This window comes from Cryptomeria japonica, chromosome 3 (genome assembly GCF_030272615.1).
Source record: "Cryptomeria japonica chromosome 3, Sugi_1.0, whole genome shotgun sequence".
Lineage (NCBI taxonomy): Eukaryota > Viridiplantae > Streptophyta > Pinopsida > Cupressales > Cupressaceae > Cryptomeria > Cryptomeria japonica.
The window spans coordinates 233,503,577-233,526,131 of record NC_081407.1 but is presented as its reverse complement, the minus strand read 5'-3'; positions in this window follow the sequence as shown (position 1 = coordinate 233,526,131).

Sequence of the window (22,555 nt, the reverse complement as noted above, 5' to 3'; positions counted from 1 at the left end):
GGCGAGGGTTGAGTGGTGCTCAATACTAGAGGACCTCAACCTATTCACCAATATAGAAATTTGGGCACTATTTTGTGTAAGGCGATTGATGAGATCCTCTTATGTGGCATCTACATAATCTAATGGAGGATGTTGAGGGTTTAGGGGTGGTGGTGGTTGCTGAGGAGTAGTATTTTGAGGATTTTCTGGTTGTAGAGCAACGTCTTGAGGGTTTTCTTGTTGCTCATGTGCAATGTTTATAGGGTTTGCTTGTGTTGCTTGTGCACAAGGAGGTCTTTGTTGTCTATTTCATTTTTGGGGATTTCTTGTAGAATCTAACATCAAATTAATAAAATAAAACTTAAATCAATTAAAAAAACCCTACTTCAATTAAAATGCAACCAAAAATAATCAAAACAATAAAATCTTACCTGTTTGACGAGGTGGCATTGTTGGAAATTGCTCTAAATGCCAAAAAAATGCAAAACACGTGTGCATTCTCAAATTTTTTTGCTTCTTTGGATTGTTATTCCACGGTTTTTGGAGTTCAAAATGGCCAAAACATGCGGGTGTGAGAAAATATAATGTTCCACAAAGCACATTTTTGAATTTCATTGAACACGCACGGGTTATGAAAATTTTCATTTTTTTTTTTGCATATGGACACTTTTCTATTCACCATCTTGGTGCACTTACCTCCTTTATTTTTTTATTATTGTATAGTTAATAGTTGGCCTCTCATGGTTCATGTTTATTTTGTAGGGTTTTTGTGACCATAAGGATTTGTTCCATTTTTTATACATACAAGATGGATCTATGGAAGGACATACTTCTTTGTGATTATGGAAGCATTTATTTTATTTTATTTTTATTAGAATTAGCTCAGTTTCTTGATTCTCTATTTCTTCTACATTTTGATGATATTTTTTTATGTAATTGAAATCAATTATAAAAATATATTCTAATTATAAGGTATTTAATTACATTATTTTTAATTTATTTCTAATTTTCTACTTGATTAATCTTAAGGGAAAGTGCTTTGATATTAAATTAATTGATGCACACATGAAAGAGGGGATTAATCTATCTTTAATAATAAGGTAGTTAAAATTTGAAGGTAAAAATTTTGAGAAAATTATCAGATGTGAAAGGGAAGAGGCCATCAGAGGGCATTTGTGTTGAACACACACCAAATGCTAAGAGGGGGGTGAATCAACATAAATTAAATTCCAAAACTTAATAACACAATTAATAATTTTAATTCACTTAACCACACCATGAAGAATTAAACAACAATAGCATAAGTAATCACATAGAAACACCAAAGATTTTCTACATGGAAAACCTGAACTGAGAAAAACAGCGGTGAGTGTTAACTCACAAAATGATCTACTATATAGAAATGATTACAAAAGGTAGAGCACACTGCTCCAGACTTGCACACCAAGGCTAACTACTCATGGTGCAAGATACAAAAGAGGACTTGCAGACCTGAATCTAACTACACTCAAGGAAAGATACACAATTACAGATTTCAGTAAAAAGAACTATATAGATAGAGGCACCTCTATATGTTGATTATAGTCACTGTTAAAGCTCAAACATTGCTCTTACTGAAATATCCAGATCACCATACCTTTTGGATTAGAGTACTTACATTCACTATCACTTATGCACTACAATATCATCACATTGACATCCTTACTTCAAGTTGCACATGCTTACAACTAGTTTCTACACACATATCTTGCATATTCATTATCATCAAAACTCATCTGCATCTTTCAAATTTCTGTACACGCATATCTCTATATTCTTTTCAATAAATCATCATCATCACTATCATCATCATCATCATCATCATCATCATCATCATATATATATATATATATATATATATATATATATATATATATATATCAAACTAGAAAAAAAGCATTCTCCCCAAGTCAGCCAAAAAATATATTGTAACGTGTACACACTTTTTCGACCCAAGATATACAACCGGACCAAAAATATAGAACATGAAACATAGACTGGTCCTAAAGCAACATCCAACATGCAGCATCAAACCAAAAGAATACTTCTCATGGAATTATCGGACCAAACATATATCACATCCAATTTTGATATTATGACCTAAATCTTGCACCAATCATATTATTGCACAAATGAAAGAGTCTAGAGCAAAACAAGCAATACCCAAACCATGTAGAACACGCTTTCAACTATTTTCATCATTAATAAAAAACTAATATCAATTGAATCAATTACCAACATAATCTACCTGTAACCAAATCATAGAACCAATCATATTGACCTCTGATCCAAAACCATATCAACCCATACTACAATAGCTTCTCAACATTGTATCCAATACAGCTAATGTCTAGACCAAAAGATATTTGAACCACTTTGAGAGATGAGATTTCCATAGTCCATTCTATATTCAAATGTGCTTCTAGATTCAGTTGTGTAGATGTTTTTCCATCAATGTTTTGAATTACACTCTGTGATTCATCATTAGGATGAGAGAGTTGCAAGAGAAGAAAAATCAATGACAACAAAACACATGTCTGTAACAATCTCCCCCTTTGTCATTGATGAAAAACAACCAAAAAAAATTTCACATTAAACCTAGAATATCAACCACCAATAATAACTCCCCCTGACAATAATATTATTGAAACATATAACAAAAACATTTTTCAGTACCTTTCTCCCCCTTTTCCATCAAATACAAAGTCCAAAACACCGAACCAACACACATCGAATCATTATAATCACTCAAAATCATCCAGCTAGATATCTTTAAACTGCTTCTTCAATTTGATCACCGAGGCCTTCCAAGCGTGAGTAGAAGCATCCAAAATTCTACTCTGACTTTCATAATCAATGCATTTATTCACAACATCATCAAACAAATGTATGCTCTTGGAAACCTTTTCCACATTCTCTTCTTCCACCAGTACTCTCAAATAAGAAGAATGTTTTAACTCGATATTTGCTCTCAGCTGTCCAAACATTCTTATGAATTCATCTCTTTGACTCCTTCTTAGAGCCAACTATTTATGCAATTCTCAAGCCTTAAATCCCTTTCTTTACCATAAATATCAATAGACACTGTAATTTTTAGCCATTTCAACCAACTGAGATTCAATCTGATTGATTTCATCTTTGAACTTTTGTGTGGCAACAAGCCACTTTAAACAGAATTTATACAACTTCTCAGCCTCTTCAATAGATTTCTTGAAATTCAACAAACTAAGAATTAGCACCTAATGTGCCTTCCTACATTTCTCTGTCATCATCTCATGCAAATTTTCTTCGGTAAATTCTGCCTTGGTATCATCTTTAGTCATTCTTTCTATTAGCACCTCAACAAGCTCCTCTAGAACATAGTCAGCAACATTAGTAGCAACTAGATTATTCTGCACCAAATATTTCACAAACGCTTTCTGAATAATATCATGCTCATAAGACACATAATTGTGATATGAATCACCAACAGACTTCACGCCACTAGGCTTCTCAATCAACTCGAGCACCTTATCCTTTGTAAGCTCATCATTATTATCGAACAGTTCTTCAGAAACACTTTGCACCTTTTCTACTACAACATATTTAACTAATTCTTGTTTTGCCTTTATTTCTTCTTACTCATCATCATTGTTTATGTTCACAAGTTCAGTATCCTTCTCCTCTGAAACTCTTTTTTCATTCTTCTGAATCTTAGAACAAGAAGTGGAGGCATCTTCAGAATGTCTCCTTGATTTCTTCATTTTCCTCTTTGGCTCCATCAATTCGGACCGTCCAAGAATCTCATCTCTCATTCCAAACCTCTCCGCACTCTGATCTTTTAGCATCATCAAAAGTTCTCTGCTAATATCATGCACTCATCTTCAACAACCTCATAAGGTAAGGGAGTTACCCTAGAAACCTTCATAACTATAGCTTTTAAAAATAAGTTATCCTTATCAACTAGAAACACAATGCAATTCTCATACCAATCCAAAACCTTGGGAGGAATCTAATCCCTTAAGACAAAAACACTTATGAGCTTTTCAAAGAATTTTTTTCTTAATTTAGAGCTATCATCTAAACCATCTAAGTAACCTTTTATTTGTGACCCAATGGTCATATCATTTCTCCATGTGCAATATTATAAACACTAGGCAAGGCATGCAGAGAATAGAAAAGTAAACAGACAATCAGAGAACCATACCAGAATGGGTACATATCATTCATTGTCATTGTGATATTGTCGAATAAATGCTACCTTAAAATCTCGCATAAATCATATTCAGCATTTTCTCTAACCATTTTTAAGCAACATATACTCTGGTAGATCTACACAAGAAACTTATCTATTCCTAAAATAAACTTTGTATGATATCCCCATTGTTTCATATCTAACACTACATATTTGATAGAATCAATTCTCAAAGCTCTTCCATCCGATACTACACTAGTCAAATGATTCACTTCAACATTCTTGATGGATTTTAACATCGACACTTCACTGGTCATATATAACCCAGTCATGATCTAGGATACTTCCTTCGAAATCAAGTATGGTTTGTCAAGCCATATATGCTCACCATGAATCCTACTAAGAACAATTTTGATAATCTCTTTGTCTTCAAACATCAAAAAGATATTCCAAGTATCCAAACCCTTGTTTCCTAGGGCATCAAATTCATTTTTCAACCTTTGTGAACTATCAACCAAGTTACTATGCCTGAAATCCCTAATCATCCCATGATCATACTCTTCTAAAGCAACATGAATATACCAATATACATCTTCCTTATGAATAACTCGCCCATCTACACTAGAAAATGTTCCAACAAGATCTATTTCTGATGGAATGAAGGGTTTCAACTCATACATAGGCCTATATTCATTATTGATACTTACAATTTTCCCCATTTCACTAAGTCAATGTTGTGCAAACCCTTTTCTCACACTTTCACTTAAATTTTTTCCTTCGCTTCTCAAATCCTAGTTGCAAAACTTATCATAATTGTCAAAATAAATACTCATGAATTAGGTCTTCAAAAAGTTGATACACCATTTGTCAAAGCTTTAAAAATTATATCTGGACCACAAGATAATCTCAATACCTCCAGAAAATCAGCACGCGTGCATTTGCCATGCTGAGAGGAATCTCAACATCAAACCAAGAGGGGTCGAAAAATATTTTCATTGAAGCTCCCCTCAGACCTTGTTGTCTGAGTTAATTATTGAAAGAGAGAACTGCATCCACAAAGGATGCCAAATTACCTTCAATATTTCCTTTGGTCTTCTCTTCTATTTTCTTTACCCATAATGTATTTCCTTTTCTTTAAGAGTCCACCACATTCTTTGGACAAGCATTCCTTCCTTTACTAATTTTACAAAATTTTGCAATATGTCCAACAACGTTATAATTATAACATACTGGATTATTTTGCATCATTCTCTTGAAATTCGTATTCCTACATTCAACAACTTTGTGCCCATGTCCATTGAAAAAATAACAATATCCATTGAAAGATCTAACATTTATATTCATATTCATTCTGCTCCTACATTCACTAGCCTTGTGTCCAAACTTGTTGCAATAATGACAATTTTCATTGAAAGAATAATTCCTTATCTGATTTCTACATTCACTTACTTTGTGCTCTACTTGATTGCGTGAAAAATAGTTTCCTTCAAAACATAAATACCTAGAAGAAACAAGAAAGGTCTTTGGTCTACCACAGACTTTGAAAAATTCTAACTAGGCATAAAAGTCTTCTTATCCTCAGTAGCATTCTTCATCCTTTTTTCCTTTTCTTCATTGGTCTTTGAACAATCACCAAACTCTCCACTATTTTGAAATTACAAGATGGATTCTCATATCTCTCTTCTACCCTTCAAGCTTAAGCCATTACTAATTTGATCTTTAGCATCTTTGAGCTTCTTTTCATATTTGACACTTCCTCTATAAGTTTCAAGCATTCCTTAGTCTTCTCATCAAGCTTTGTTTCATATTCATCAATAGCTCTATTTCCTTTGTCCATTAAGCACCTTAATAAATTAATCTTCTCAACTTCCTTCTTATACTTGTCTCTACATTCATCTAGATCAAAAAATGCAAATTTTAGGTCTCCTTCAATATCAACAACTCCTTCCACATCATCTCATTCGTCTTGATCTAAAGAATCCATATCATTCAACTCTTCTTTGTTAGGACCCGAGAGGCAACTGAAAGGGGGGGTTGAATCAGTTGTCAATAAATTTTATCCCAATTATAACTTAATCAAACTTGATACTTAATACCAGTAAACCAAACTTAATGTTGGTTGACAGATTAGCAGTTAATATTAATACTGGTGAAACTTAATGCATAAAACAGAAAGAGAAACAACATCCATAGCTCATAACATAGAGATTTTAACGTGGAAACCCTGTAAGGGGAATAACCACGGTGGGAAACCTTACCCATAATCAGATGATACTACTGCAGATAGTATGTGTATACAAATGGGGTCTGCACATCCAGAAAGGCCAATAGCCTAGAGCACATTGCTCAAATAAGAGTCGCAATGACTACAGTAGGATGGTTAAATCCTAGAATAATGTACTGCTCAAGATAGCATCTCCAATGCTAGATTCAATACCGATTAAGCTCTGATAATCACCTTCAAATCTTCCTTGAACCTTCTCTATGGTCTGCTCATATGATCTTCAATATTCGCACATACTATGTTATAACCTTACATACCATATACCATCACCCATCATCTTACCAATGAGATCTTACATATATACCAAAACCTAAGACCAAATATGTAGGTCACTAAGGATATTACTATTAAATCAATTACAAATAAGTCAAGATGTGATGCATCATGTCGGCTTAATACATTTACAACAATATCCAATCAATAAATCACCTCCATATTGTGCCATGCTGATGTGGAATAGATAATGCATATTGGTCTATAACCTAGACCAATTTGTTGGTAACAACAAATATGTCAACCCGATTAGACCAATAACCAAAACACCAAAATAAGTATCCAAACCATGTCTTCAACATAAACAAGTGATCTCCAGATGATAACAAGTCATCCTCAGTGCTGGTGAACAATATAACCTATCGGTGAACAATATACCGATGACTATGCATAAGTCACTGAACTTGTCAGTGAACACAATGTGTCAGTTCAACATAACCATAGATCTCTAGAAGGATAAGTGTTGACATCAATGACAAAACTAATGCGACACATCCATAATACCAACATTCTTCAAACGTAGTGTTCAAGACACCAGATCTACCTCAAATGGTTAAGGTTACTCAATAGGAACCTTGCTTAGATACCAATTGTTGAACACACACCGGATGCTAAGACGGGGGGTGAATAAGCATAAATTAAATTTTGGAACTCAAAAATACAATTAATAATTTTAATCCACATAACCACACCATGAAGAATTAAATGGAAACAACATAAGAAATCACACAAAAACACCAAAGCTTTTGTACGTGCAAAACCCAAACTGGGAAAAACCACAGTGAGTGTTAACTCACAAAATGATCCACTATATAGAAATTATTACAAAAGGTAAAGCACACTACTGGAGACTTTCACTCCAAGGCTAATTTCTCATAGGGTAAGATACAAAAGAGGACTTGCAAACTTGAAGCTAACTGCAATCAGGGCAAGATACAAAATTACAGATTTTAGAAAAGAGAACTATATAGGTAGAGGAATCTCCATATATCGATTACAATTGTTAGAAATTGCAGTGTCACAAAATTGCGAGCTTGCAATTTTTGACCATATTTGGGTCTTCGCATTGGTGGACGAATCCCTAAGCTTGGTTGGAGACCTATGAGATGCTTAAAACACCTAAAACCTGCACCTCGCACTACTCTTTGTCTCTGCCTATCATAAATTAGGGCAGGACAGGGGCGTGGTGCCCCTGTCCCCGTCTAGGATAGGGGCATGGCACCCTTGTCCTCCTAGGGCAGGGGCATGGCACCCCTATCCCTGCCCTATTTTGGGCCCCCCCTTGACCTAATCTTACATTGGTCTTGTCAATTGCGAGAAGGAAAAAGTTTTCCTATGTCGGCCTAAGACACAAAATCAGTTTAAAACCCCTAATTGGCAAGTATATATAAGGAGCATTTTCCCCTCCTATTTGCAAGGGTTCAATAAGTTCAATAAGCGAAATCAAGTTCAAGCATTCAAGTATTCATTCAAGCATTGAGCACTCCAAGTCTCCTTTCAAGGCTAGGTGTTGCATTCGAGACAAGGATTCAACCATTGAAGAGGAGATCCCTATCAACATTCAAGACATTCTATTCCATATATCCTTTCAATCACTTCTATCAACATTTCAATTGCATCCTCTCTTGAGGTGAATTTTACTTCGGATATTTCCTTTCACTTACCTACAGTATTTTTCATTATTTGGTTAATTTCGAACTAGGGTTTGACCTAAAGGCAAATCCCCAATCCCAACAACATTTCCTCTCTTTTCTGTGTGTACTTTGTAGGTGCGCAACTGTAATTATAGGTTTAGGCTTCATTTTTGGAGACGAAAAAACCCTTTTCGGCACGCGGATTTTTCAGAGGACCAAATACACTTTCAACCCAGTCCTGACAACTTTTGCTCAAACTTGAAGGGGAGCTTCGTCTCGATATTTTACTACCAATTCCAGGTGCACAACTTCATCCTGCATCTCTATGTCAATAGAATCATTTCTGTTTCATCTTTATGCTTACTTTCAATTCACTTAATTCAACTTGTCTATTTTAAAAGAGGGTTACTTTACTTTCCAATTTCATTGTCAATTCATTTAGCATTCAATCTCTTTCCATTGGGATTGGATCTAGTGAATTCAACAACCCCTGTTTTAAATGTAATGTGTGTGAGAAGTTGAAGAGAATCCTTTGTGAAACTTTCACTCCTTTCTTGAGGAGGGTAAATCTTTCCACTTGATCTCCTCTCATCACCTTTTCACCGCATTACATTTTTGTGAACCCGACGTCTTACATGCTTGACATTTCAATTTATTGCTTACAAGTCAAATTTTCTTGCAATTTACAAAACTTAGTGGTTAATTCAATCAAACCCTAGTTGTTAAAATTGAAATTGAACTTTTAAAAATTGTTATCTATTGTTTTAGATCTAAGAATTGCATTGCTTGTCAAATTCAATTCCATTGTCTTGTTCAATTTGTAAATCAAATTTATAAAATTAAGTGGCTAATTGTCAAAACCCTAATTTTCAAAAATCAACTTGAACTTGTGTAAAAATTGGATTTACATTTAATTTTAAGATTTGGAACTATTTTTATATTGGTCTTCTTGCCTAAAATTCAAATTTTTAATTTCCCTCTTTTTTTCTAAAATTCAAAATTTTAAAATTAAGTTGTTAGGTCCTAAAACCCTAATTTTTAAATTTACTTGGATTTTGTGCAAATTTCAATCAATTTCAGTCAATTTCAGTTTTCTAAATATTATTCAAGGTGGCCCTATCAATTAGGTTTGACCTTTTTCAAATTTACAATTCAATTTCTTATCTTTTTCAAAATCCTAATAGGGTCCTTTTTGACATTCAAACCTTAATTTTGCCTATCTTAAATTCGTAAAATTAACCAATTTTTTGGGGTTAGCTCTAAAATCATCGTAGCTTTCACCCTTGAAAATTTTTCAAAAAAGTTGGGTGGACCAGGTGCACTTTCAACTTGGTCCTCAACTTTTTTCTCGAAATTTCAGGAGACTGTTATGATTGTATTTAATTGCTTAAATCCATAAAATTGGCTGATTTTGTCAAATTTTGAGCCATCTAAAATAAAAAATACTTCCCAATTTCAACATCACATATTCCAAGGAAGCATTTAAATATTAAGTGGTTAATTATCAATTTGTCTTGATTTTTAATTTTTAATTGTATCAATTTTGAAATTAAGTGGTATCTCATTAGCCCTATTCTTAAATTTCAATTTCTTTTTTCATCATAAATTTTCTTGAGATTGTGTCATTATTTTTTCCACAAAGTTTGAATTGAATTTTGCATTATTCAATTTTGCAAACTTTGTTCCCAAAATTCAAAATTCAAATGTTCCCTCTAGTGCATGAGTTTTACCACTATTAGTCCTACCTATACTATCCCTGTTAGACGAAGCATTAGAATTAAGGCTTCTCAAGGTTTAATTCCTGAAGAGATGGAGCCTAATTTGGGTGACTTCTTCAATGAGGATAATGCTAATTCTTCCCATCCTAATAACATATCTATCTACTCAATTGATGATTCCAATGATGAAGAAGAAGCTTTGACTAGAGTTTCCATAGATTAACTTCCAACAATGGATGTTCCAAGAATACCCTAATAGTGAAGCTCTTCCATTAATTGAAGGTCTAAAATGCATGATTCAAAGTGATAAGTATGAAATTGATATATTGTGTGATATTGCTCGCATTGTTGATTCTAATGTCATGCCTATAAAGAGTTGTGCTAAAAACTTATGTTATTCATAACCTTCTACGCAAATCAATCAATTTATTCCTTTGACCACTTCAATGACTAGAATTCCTACTTTCACTTCAAACATCATGGCTACATCAACTCAAAATTTCATACCTACAACCATTAGTCATGGGGGCAATCCCTCTTCCTCAATCTATTCTCCATCTTTATCTATGCCTTCAATAAGTATTCCTATTGTCTCCCAAACAATAAATGTGACACAAGGGGGCAATTCATCCAATCATTCTATCCCTCCTTTCAGTGTCCCATTTCCTACTCAGTCATCACCCATGCCTAATTACCATATTGTTCCACCACCTTATTCTCAATCAATGCCTTCTTACAATAACATAACACCACCTTCTCAATCAAACATGTCTAACAGGAATTCCTCAACCGAAGCAACCATTAATAACCTTGCTCAAATTGTGTCATCATTGCAATAACAAATCACTTCTATGAGTCAATCCAAGTTTAGTGTGCCCACATTTGATGTTGTGAGCCCACTTTCTCTTGATATTGTTAGAGTTGTCCCTCCTAAACATTTTGAAGTCCCTCAATTGGAACTCTATGATGGAAAAAGTGATCCTTTAACACATGTAAAATCATTCCAAACTTTGTGTACTGACTTTGCTTATGATCAAAGATTGCTTTCCAAATTGTTTACTAGAACATTAAGGGATAAGGCTTTGCAATGGTATTGCTCTTTGCCTTCCTATTCTATGATTTATTTTCAACAATTAGCAAATTCTTTTATTCAACAATTTCAAAATAACATAGGTCCTAAAATCACTTTGACTAAATTAATGCATTGTAAACAAGGTGTTAAAGAAAAAGTGATTGATTTCATTGGTAGATATAAGCATTTGTGTTCTCAAATTTCTTTTCCAATGCCAGATAATGATATTCAAAGAATCTTCATTTCCAATTTGCAAAAAGACATTAGAGAAAAACTTCTCCTTTTTGAGTTTACTTCCTTTCCACAGTTGTGTGCAACACTTCACAATATCAACTAACCGTGATTCAACTGGAGCAATCCACTCCTATGGCTCCGAGTGATAAGGGTGAGAGTGCTCAACAACCATTTACAAAGTTTAAAATAAGTAATGGCTTCATCAAATTCAATGACACTATCAACAACAACAATTAGAATGCTACAATAGGTGTGTCTCCTATTTCTAAATTTTTCAAAAGAGAAAGACAATTTACTCTTTTGAATGAATCTTTGCATAGTATTATGTCTCAGTTGTTACAAACAAATGTTATCAAACTTCCTCCAATAAAACTAGTTGACCCTTCTAAGACAGTCTCACGTTACTTCGATAATAATTCTTTTTGTCAATTTCATCATCAACCTGGTCATTATACTAAGAAATGTTTTGCATTAAAAAGTAAGATTCAAGACCTAATTAATAATAATACTATATGTGTGGCAGGTGTGAATGATAAGGGAAACAAATCAGTAGCTACTCCTAATCAAAATCTTAAGATTTTTACTGATCCTTTACCCTCTCATACCTCTAACGTGATTGAGACTGAACATACCTCTTTCTCTTCCTCTGATTTCACTACCATGGCTCAAAATTTCATGAATATGGTAGAGAAATAAGAAACATCTAAGGATCCATGTATCACATTTGACCTTAGTGAGACCATTAGAGCACCTGATGGCCCCTTATACATAGTTGTGAAGATTCAATACAAACCTTGTCGTGGTGTGCTTATCGATCCCTCTTGCATGGTTAATGTCATCACTGAAGAGTACCTTTATACTTTACATTTGCATAAACCAATCTATGATAACACTTGTATCGTGTCAAAATGGTTAGTCAAGACTAGTAATCAACATAAATCAAAACCATCTTAAAAACAATATCAAGAAATATTAAGCATATAAAAACATAATGAGAAAACATGATTAAACCAATATAGCTTCCCTCATGACGCTCCCAATGTCGTGATTATTCCTTGTCATTCTTGTCTCCACGAACCGCATTGCTTTGAGGTTGTCAAATGAAGATTGGGATATTGAGTGGAGTTAAGTGTGGAATGATCTCAACTAGCATAGCAACATGGATGATGGATGTAGATATGATAGATCAAAATGGGCATTATGATTGTGCTATGATAAGTGGATAAAAAGCCAAGATGAGGATGCATAAAAAGTGGATTCTTGATTGATGGATAGAGGCTTCAATTTATAGAGTTGGAGGCTAGGAATTGGACAGTCAAGATTGAAGATTGATAGGGAATGTGGTCCCAAGATTGAAGGCTTAGCCTTGTGACAAGTGTCACAAGGAGAAGTGGGTGCAAAGGTAAATGTGCCCACACATGTGTGAGCAAATCTTGGGAAGTCCAAGAGGTGACAAATGGAAACTCTTGTGGAAAGGTGTAAGGGCTAGAGGAAGAGAGTTTATGACACACAGGCCAAAAGAGGAATGAGGGTGGCTCTATGGGGAAGAGCATCCTCACACATGTGTGAGAACCCCTTGGTCAAAGGTGATGTGGACATGTGAAGTGACTTGTGAGTCACATGTGGAGTCACATGTGGGTTTGGGTAGATATGTAGTATTTTTAATTTGAATAAATACTAACATTGGTTAGGCTTTGGATTAATTAGGATAATGAGTGGATTATATGATAGGTTTTTAGGAATCACTAAATTAACCTAATTAATCATGGATTAATTTAGCTAATTAGGATTAGGGATAAAAATGGAATATTCCATAAAGGTGATTTTGATTTATTGAAATAAATCAATATTTCAAAGAAGTAAAAAGGGGATATTAATTAAATATAATTAAATTAATATAAAGGTAATGGTAGGCTAATATGATTAATTAAATTAATCATGCGATAAAGATAATTAATTAAATATTAATTTAGTCAATTTTATGTGTCTACAACACTAATGTGGTCGTTAAGTTTTTTAAGGATTTTCTTGTCCTAATATTGGTTCTATCACACTTCCCATTGAGGTTCACACTAAATCCATGGATCTCAACTTTGTTATCATTCCTTCATCTAAAAAATTTTGTGTGAAGTTAGGCTGCCCTTGGCTATCTTCCATGAAGGCTATTGCTTCTCCAATCCATAAGTCTTTGAATTTCCCCACAATGGAGAAATCATAACTATTAACCATATCTTATTTCAACCAATTGAAAGAAACCCAGGTGTTCCTATTGATTACTTTTGGCCTCAACAATTTCAATCTCTTCAACCAAGAAGCGATGTTCTCTTTCAATCTTATAAAAAATGGAAGAAAGATATGATCTTATCCTTAAGCCAACCTCGCACTCCAACACTCGATATTCTTATCATTCTTGAAGATGAAGTTCTTCCCTTGACAGATAGAACTAATCTTCCTCCTAAGGAATATTCCCAACCTATTCCTATGGATGAAACTATGCCTTCTCCTAAGAAGAACAATAATGTTCCTCCTAAGGCTAGACCTATACCTCTTCCTCATGATGGACCTGGTCTCCTTCCTACACCAAACTTTCCTCCTTTATATGGTGTAGTCTCACATCCTTTCTCTTATAGAGAGAAGAGACCTACCTTTCCTCTTGCTCAACCTAATAGACCTCAACCTAAAACTCCAACTACCAAAGATGATAATATTCATCCTTCAACAAATATTCCTCCTTCTCAGCCTTCCGCTAAGACTCGACGGAATCGTTGTGCGAGGGAACGTCAATGAAAGCGTCGTGCTCAAGCTCGTGAATTTGTTCCTTAAAATATTGAATCTCCCAAAACTCCAACAGTTGATATGATTCTCTTTTCTCCTAATTAAGATGTTGAACCTAAATCTCCAAATCATAAGTTGCAAAAAACATGTGATGGTTTTACTTCTATTCATGTTCGAGATCCTCTTTCTATAAATCTTGATGAAGAAATAGGTGAAAATGTTATTCCTGATGGAAATACAAATCCTAATGCTTCTGATAGTGACTATGAATATGTTAATGTTGATAAACATTTATTTGCAGAATTTTCAAAAGCCTTAATCCTAGCTCCTCGAAATGAACAAAGAGACTTTGCACATGAATATAGTCCTTGTTTGCATCTTGTGATAGCTCCATCTATTGTGCTCAATGTCGCTCCTTTGGCATGTTTCCGGCCTTCCCAAAATAGTGATCAGCAAGATCGGGAGGTGGATGTCGGGCTAGACTAGCTACATTAGCAATGTAGATCCTCTACCTCTCTCTCTTTTCTTGCTCTTGTGACTATTCTTATATGTGTATCCATGTTCTTCTATTTTCCCTAGTGATGTCTACTTGAGGATGATGCAAAGCATTGAGATCTTTTTTGGTCTCTTTCATGTTGACTCAAAAGACACATGTGTTCCTTTTCTTCCAAGGCAGTTTCCTTTCTTTGGGGAATGTCGACTATTCTATGCATATATATACATGATATACATGAGTTATCATACAATATACTGACCCCAAGGAAAGAAAAACCACCTCGTGCTTTGCATTTTGTGTTCATTATCCTTGGTTTTATTCCTTGAATGGGGGTTAAATCCTTGTGATAATGTGATCCCTCTCTTTCTTTCTCTTAGGTGTATCCTACCTTAAAGCAATCACTCCCGATAAGGCATGCACAATCGCTTTAACATGAGGGCATACACTCCGCTCATATTTTCCTTCCTAATACTTAAAGTAGCTTAGTGAACTTGGTTTTATTTTTTAATTTTTGGTATCCTTTCTTTTTCATGACTCATAGTGAGGGGAACCTTACTACTTGCAGTCATGGTTCCTCCCTTTTGATTTTCCCTTTTGATTTATCAAATGAAGTCATAAGCTCCTTAGTCCACTGGCGGCTTAGTGTATCTTGCCTACTTGAGGTGGTGAAATTCTTTCAATCTTGGTTCCTTGTACTTTACTAGTAGTATTGGCGTACACTTATACTCCTACTAAAGTGGGCGCTAACTGTAGCGTCATAAAATTGCAACCTTGCAATTTTTGACCGCATTTGGGTCTTCGCATTGGCGTATGCTTATACTCCTGCTAAAGTGGGGGCTAAATGTAGCGTCATAAAATTGTGAGCTTGCAATTTTTTATTGCATTGGGTCTTCGCATTGGCAAATGAATCCCTAAGCCTGGCTGGAAACCCGAGACATGCTCAAAACACCTAAAACCTGCACCCCGCACTGCTATTTGTCTCTGCCTGTCCTAAATTAGGATTGGCCAGGGGCATGGCGCCCCTATCCCTACCCTATTTTGGGCCCCCCCTTGACCTAATCCTATATTGGGCTTGTCAATTGCAAGCGGGAAAAAAATTTCCTATGTCATCCTAAGATGAAAAATCAGTTTAAAACCCCTAATTGGCAAGTATATAAGGATCATTTTCCCCTCCTATTTGCAAGGGTTCAATAAGTTCAATAAGTAAAATCAAGTTCAAGCATTCAAGCATTAAAGTATTCATTCAAGCATTGAGCATTCCAAGTCTCCTTTCAAGGCTAGGTGTTGCATTCAAGACAAGGATTCAACCATTGAAGAGGAGATCCCTATCAACATTCAAGACATTCTATTCCATATACCCTTTCAATCAATTCTATCAACATTTCAAATACATCCTCTCTTAATGTGAATTTTACTTAAAACATTTCCTTTCACTTACTTGCAAGTATTTTTCATTATTTAGTTAATTCCAAACCGGGTTTTGACCTGAAGGTAAACCCCCAATCTCAACAACATTTCCTCTCTTTTCGACGTGTAGGCTGCAGGTGCATAGTTGTAATTACAGGTTTAGGCTTCATTTTTCGGAGATGGAAAAACCCTTTTTAGTGCACGGATTTTTCGGAGGACCAAGTACACTTTCAACCCAGTCCCAACAACTTTTGCTCAAACTTGCAAGGGAGCTTTATCTCGACATTTTACTGCTAATTCCAGGTGTACAGCTTCATCTCGCATCTCTATCTCAAGATATAATCATTTCTTTGTCATCTTCATGCTTAGTTTCAATTCACTTAATTCAACTTGTCTATTTTAAAAGAGGGTTACTTTACTTTCCAAATTCATTGTCAATTCATTTAGCATTCAATCTCTTTCCATTGAGATTGGATCTAGTGACTTCAACCACCCCTCTTTTAAATGTAATGTTTGTGAGAAGTTGAAGGGAACCCTTTGTGAAACTATCACTCCTTTCTTGAGAAGGGTAAAGCTTTCCACTTGATCTCCTCTCATCACTATTTCACCATATTACATAAATATATGTTTGTTTGTCATTGATGTCAAACCCGATGATTTAGATTGGTTCAGATATAGTAATTCGGTGTATGTATAAAGGTGTTGTAGAGAAGTGGTATGTATGTATGAAGGTATTACAGAACAATTGAAAATAGGTATGTATGTATGAAGATGAAGAACCTTCTTGTTATGTTAGTAAGCTTGTGATTATTGTAGGTATGTTAGAGTTGTTGCAAACGTATTTTCTAAAAGGATGTTGCCGATATGTGGATATGTTTTCATGTTGACCAAGTTTCGGATTTAGTTGTGGCAATTGTTTTTGTTGCTACAGAATTTGTGCTCTGGAAGTGTGTTCATCATTGATGGTGTTCGACAGTGTTTGCAGTGCTCCATAATTTTTTTTTATGATGATCTTTTAGCAATAGGTTGTTCATGACCATAGTTTCTTTATGTCAAGATGGATCGTGTTTTTATTCTTTGGAAATGTGCTTGTGGAAATGCAAGGACATGATCATTCCAGGTATGTCCGACCTTGAATATTTTTCTTGTTTTTGTTTTTGCTTCAGTGAATGAAACGTGTGATCTGACCATTGGAAGATTCTTGAAATAAATCACGTAGAAGACTGATGGAGAAGTATTATTGAGGAAATTGTTCTTGAAGCCAACTTAATGTATTTACCTACTCTACACACACACACACACACACACACACACACACACACACACACACACACAAAATATATATACATGTATATATGTATATACATGTATGTATATATATGCATACATATATGTATGTATATATATAAATATATAGTGTGAAAGTGTATGTGAGAGTGTTCATGTGTTGTGGTTGTTGAGTGTGTTCATGCGTTGAAGAAGAAAGGAAGAATTGGTGCGATAGTGGGTTGGAGGAGGCAGATTGTAATAGAATTGTAGAGATTCTTGACCAGATCTATTGCAAGCGATTGTTTAGATATCTGAGCTTATTAGGAAATGAACCTATGCATATGTGGACGCAATTTTCTTAGTTCATTTTTGTCTTTATTTCTTGGCAGTGAGCTTCCAGTTCTAATACGGGCAGTAAGCCCTCCGATAATGAGCCTTGTAATCTCATATAACTAGTTATATTATCTTGAGAGTTAACCCTCTCCGTGGTTTTTTCCATTTGGATTTTTCATGTATCAATTTTTTGGTGTCTCTCTTATGGTTGTGTATCTCTTGCATTTCAATTATGTTGCATGTATTTCTTTTGAGCTGAGATTAACTGATAATAAGCTAAGATTCAAAAGTTTAATTTTTAATTGTAAAATAGAATACTGATTCGCCCGCCCCCTCTCAATATTCTATAATGTTCAACAATTGGTATTAGACCTTGGTCCCTTGTTTCTATCTTAACAACTTGAGAGAGATCTTGGTCGTTTGAATAGATGGTACCTATGGATATGGTAGGAGAATACTATTTGGATGAAGAGTTGAATATAACCCTTGAAGATCTAGATAGTGTGGAATCTAAGAATAAAGAATTGAAATAGAATATGAAGGAAGTGAATGACCGTGTCAAGAAACTAAGAGAACAAATCCGAAAGTTCAAGGCCAGGCATCGAGAAGTTAACAAAGAGTTGAAACATGCCAATGAGATTGTTGTGATTCTAAAGTTTCAAATTGAAGAGATCAAGAAAGTGGAAGAAAGTCTAAGCATACAATCAATCAAAAGATAGAAGAATGTAGGAAGCTGGAACAAGAAATTATGAAGTTGAAATTAGAGGCAAAAGTCATTGAAAGCAGTGCATTATTGGACAAATTATTGACCGTGCAAAAATCTCATAAATACAAAGAAGGATTAGGTTTTCAATCCGGCAAATTCTCAAGTCAAAATGATAAAGGAAAAGACAAAGAAGAGAAGGTGGAAGCTAAAAAGAAACCTAAAGATACAAACAAGAATCAAGAACCTGCTACAAGTAGACCAATGATTCATCAACCAAATGCTCAAAGGTACCCATCATTCAATGGTTATTGTTAAATCATTGCAAAAAAATTGGACATAAGGCTATAGAATGCAAGCACAAAATAAATCAGAATACCCAATGCTTTAATTGCAGGAGTTTTATACACATGACTAATAATTACAGTAATCAAGTTATGAATAGAATATATAAACTATTTGTGAATGGAGTGAATGGATCACTTATGAACATGATGAATAAACCCTTCCATGGTTATTGTCACATATGCTATGGTTTTGGTCATAAAACTAATTAATGCAGATCTAGAACAACCTCAATGAATTCAAGACAAAGAAATGTCAAATGTTACGATTGTAAAAAGTTTGGACATTTTGCTAATCAATCCAGAATTCTGATTGCTTCAACAAAATAAAATGAATCTAAGAAGAAGACTGTTATGGTATGGAGAAAGAAGTAATAACATGTGTCTTTTGTACCTGAGTCTGGTACAAATGCTTCATCCTCTGAAAATTGATCCAATATCTTTGGCTTAGGGGGAGCCTCAAAGAAAATATATTTGTCCCCCCTCGCAAAGAGTTACATGTTGTGGCCTTGGCATGTTGGTCTTGATATTGTGTTTAGTGTGCTTCGGTAGATTGTGTGTGCAAAGTACAGGTGATAGAGTGATTGTGACAAGACATTTTTTAGTGGCAGAACCCTAGGCATATCAAACAAGATAAATATCGAATTACTTGATCATTTCAACATTGTGTGTTGAAGAGACTAAAGAGAAAGAGTAGTTGAAGCGCGGAAGAAGAATCAAAGCAGGGTTAGCAAAAAAAATAGGTATTTCTTTCATCCTTTCTTATGGAATCTAAGATGATATTGATGGGAGAATATAGCTGTGAATATTCAAAAATTGGCAAAGGTACAATTAGATGAATTTAATTATGCCAAGAGGCGTTCCTATACAGTCGCAGCAGGAGGAGTGAAAGATAGAATAAAAGTAGAATATTCTATGTAAATATTAAAGAAAATGGAAACATGATGGAAAACCAAGCACCACCTGCAACTGCATGGACGATAATGTAAAATTGTTCACACGCCACAGTTACAAAGCAAATGGCAGTTGAAGAGTCTAATGTTACAATGGTTATTATGAAAGCATTTGTTTTGAATGTGGAAGATTAAATAATAATAATAAAAGAGGCAGTTGAAGAGTCTAATGTTACTGCGAGAGTTTCATTTACAAACGCATGAGAAATGTATTCCAATTTAAATATCGAGCAAGTTGACTTGGTTGAATTGGAGGGTGTGGAAGGGTTCAAACATTCATTTTTTATCAGATACTCAATTGGTGAAGACATTCTCCGGTTGAGAATAATTGCAAAGTAGGGTTATTGAAACAGATTTCCCTTGCTAAATAGAGGCAACAGAATGTTAATATTAACACTGACACTATGGAGGGAAATGAAGATGAGATTGTGGAAGACGTGAAAGAGAGGGGGAGTGGTGCATTGAAGGAGCCATAGCCTGAGAAGAAATCTTTTTACGCAACCCCTCAGTTGTTGAATTGGGAGCGTGTGATGGCCGAATCCTCTGAATATCCTTCATACTCTGCCATGTCCCCTTTAAGATATTTTTTAAGTGAAATTAATAGAGGCAATTCTTTGCGCAGCACAACATTAGTGGGGAATGACAAGGAAAGATAGAGGGTTTACAATACCATGTTCCATGGCGATGTGAACTGGTAAGTAGCTACATATGATAGCTTTACTGCATAATTTTTGGGTTCTAGTTTTCAAAATTATTGGATTTTTAATATTCATCTTCAGCGTGGGATTCATATTCAAGCATTGGTCTTCCTATACGACATTTTGATTTAATTTATATTCGTCTTCAGTGTGGGAGTGGATATTCAATGCAACTTTGAGTGGCTTCTCTACAGATATCTCCAACAAGATTTGCCCTTCGTTTATTCTTATTGCAGACTATAAATTCCCATGAACCAGCGGATTTTGTCATTTTGTAAAAAGTTTACTTCTTTGATTGTTTCAAGATTTGCATGCAGATCCCACTAAGGTAACAGACCCTAACTATAATTCTAAATAACTTACAACGATCTTCCTTATCATCACTCTGGCATTTCACAAATATCTCTAGTATTTGACTGCAATTACAAGAACTGGTAAGTGATTTGCCATACTCCTTTGAAGGCTGTTGATTTGTGTTGTGAAGAATTTATATGGAATTATTTATAATTTGTGAATATTTATATGGAATTTGAATGAACTTGAACAAGGTGATGATAAAAAATTGATGGAATGCAGAGTTGTCAGAAACTTGCCTTCACTTAACAAACAAACAAATGGGAAAAGAGCCGATCTCTGAATCGAGTCTCCCAATGGTCTCCTTCAAACGTCGAAGAACATGGACTCATCATCAGATCCACTGGTGATGAACGCTAATGCAGCCAGCCGAGACACAATTCTTTTACCTTTCATTTTCTTTATTCAAATAAGTTTATGTAGATTTTTATTCAAAAAAAATTAAAATTAATAAATTTAGTTAAATAAATAATAATTATTTAGATTTTAATAACTAATTAGAACATGTGGTCTGTTTATAATACAGTCAAAAGATATTTTATTAAGTATTTAGGATTTTGGGATTGTTAACTTAGCCCATTAATCTATCAATATTATGATAAATACATTTGCACTCTTTTATTTAAAAATTAATTTATTATTATTAGATTGCATAAATAACCATTCCTATTATTTACTTCTTAATATTGAATTACTAAATTTAATTTTGTTATACATAGAATCATTAACTCTTATATATTTTGACCAGTGGTAAGAATCCATATCTTTTAATTTTGTTAATATTGACTGAATCCTCATAGAGACATTTCATGTCCTAGCCTTAAATATCGAGTCATTCTTGGTAACTAATATTTCATTGAGTTATTGCGAGAACACATCTTATGATCTATATTCATATCTGATATATGCATGTACGGTTGAAATAATTAACTCTAACTAATAAAATATTGTTACTTTAACTATAACATAATATTACCATAAAAATATAATAATAATTTAATAAAATAATATCACTTTCAAATAATATAATAGAATAATATTATATTAATTTAATAATAATATATTATTTGAATATAAATATTATATAATTAGTTATATATTTTGATAATATCAATATAACGATATTAATACATGATGTTATATTATATGATATGTTATAATATAATATTTTAAATTATATATTAGTATATTATAGAATACATATTATTTATAATAATGATTATAATTAAGGTTTAAACAAGTCAAATAATGGATACATATATAGTTCGGATGATAATTCTAACCATAATATTAAAGCTAATTATAACCCTAAATGTCAAAGTAATTGTAATGCTCACCCTAACCTTAATTCACTAATTTCATAATTATAATTATATCTCTAAATGCAACCCTAACTATCACCATAATCATATAATTATATCTCCAACAATAACCATAGCCCTAATACTAAACCTATTTATATTTCTAACCATAAGGAAAACCTTACCATAACCCTAAAGCTAACACCAATACTAATTCTAACAATAAACCTAGTTATTGTAATATTTAAATTATAATTTTATCTACAAGCACAACCCTAGCCCTAATAGAAAACCTAACATTAACCCTAATGAAAACATGAATTGTATAGACAATCATAATCCTTACCCTAACCTTAATTATAATTGTACAAAAAAAAATTTAAAAATATCTAAAATTAATGATAATCATAACCCTAACTCTAATTCAGACCTTAACTGTAACCCTAACCTTATCCTCAATGTTGACTCTAATGTTAAAAATAATTCTATCCTTAGCCTAAACTCAACCCTAATCC